The sequence below is a fragment of the Anarrhichthys ocellatus genome, unplaced genomic scaffold (assembly GCF_004355925.1).
Source record: "Anarrhichthys ocellatus isolate YVR2014 unplaced genomic scaffold, GSC_Weel_1.0 scaffold13, whole genome shotgun sequence".
Classification (NCBI taxonomy): Eukaryota; Metazoa; Chordata; class Actinopteri; order Perciformes; family Anarhichadidae; genus Anarrhichthys; species Anarrhichthys ocellatus.
In genome coordinates, this window is record NW_022280043.1 from 7,896,967 (window position 1) to 7,898,390 (window position 1,424).

Consider the following 1,424-nt stretch of genomic DNA (forward strand, 5'->3'; position numbering starts at 1 on the left):
GATGGAGCAGGGTGTGAAAGTAGGAGAGAATGGGGGAAGCTGTTGACCTCAGGCTTTTTAGAAAGCGGATGTGGGTGAGGAGCGTGATTGAGAGAGGACCCGGGCTCTAGACCCTGGCTGCTTTTTGTCTGCACTCATTTGCTTTCGAGTGTGTTTTTCGTGTGTGTGTGCGCGTGTTCACCATGGGAGTGATCGTGTGGGTGCACTTGAAGTTTCGCGTATCTGTACATATTTGAAATCTTCATGAGCTTCATATACTCGTTTGGCAACCCATCGCCATGCAGGCCTTAGTCATCGGAACAATTATCCCAAGCCACAAAGTTGACTCATGTTTGTCAAAGCGTAGCTTTTTGTTTTCTCTTTCTCTGCTGAAAGAACACGGTGATATGGAACCGTCCATAGTGCCTCGTCTTTAATACTGTTGGGTTCACTCCACCACGAGCAAACTCAGTTGACCTTAATGACTCAGAGAAAGGTCTTGTAGTGCCACGTTGTTTCCACAGAAACCAAATTAATCAAACATCGCTTGTAACATCCCTGGGTCTTCTCCGAATGTGACGTGTGTCTGGCATGGCTTTTATCTTTGTCTCAGGCCTGATGTAGACCATCATGTAAGACTGTGGTGGTGATGATATTAAACTTAATGTAAACCACCTGAAAGAATAGTCGTGAGCTTGCTCTATGGGCCCATAGATGCGGAATGTTGCCGGAAGATCCGGGTAATTTAATCTGAATTTTATACTTTGAATGTTACTCAGTGGTGCATGAAGCCAAAAAAAAGCTCTTTTCAAAGGAATGAATGGCACCACCTTCAACTCTGTATTCAGTTCAATTTAAACATCCATGGCCGCGAGCCGCTGACTTGGACGTCGCCATGTTGAGAGCCGTGTGGAGGCAACAGATATGCTCTGCATTTTGTATTGAAACTACTAAAGATCAAGACCTGGGGATAAACATGCATGGAGAATATAACAGCTGCTATAGAGGAACACTTTCAGTTGTGTGAACATTGTGTGGACATGGAGACCCTCTGTCAGTTTATAATGCTGGTCAGAATCTGATATAAAGAATCTTGTGACAACTTGTATCTTAACTGCAATGATAACCCAGGAAGATGGGAGGCTTTCTTCTTGTAGACTGAGTGTGCACACTGTTTTGCATTTAGCAATCATGAGATACTGATGTATTTTTAAGGCCCGGTGAACCGTGAGATTATTAAAACAACAAGACATGCTCGCAAGTTCTTCTCATCTCTGTCAGCCTGTGTTCACTTCACGCTTTGAGCCATGAGTGCAGTGTCCCACATTCTAAACTTACATTCGTTGTGATGAGTAACAGTGTTTTGCCATGGTTTGATCAAGTTAAAGAGGAGAGTACGTGTGTGTGTGTGTGTGTGTGTGTGTGTGTGTGTGTGTGTGTGTGTG

The 1,424-nt window shown here is 44.1% G+C and overlaps 1 protein-coding gene across 1 annotated transcript in view; it reads left to right on the plus strand.

Annotated features, from left to right (window-relative positions):
• Positions 1 to 1,424, plus strand: part of stk40 (serine/threonine kinase 40) — a 16,724-nt gene that overhangs the window by 9,054 nt on the left and 6,246 nt on the right. The gene's annotated exons all lie outside the window — the stretch shown is intronic.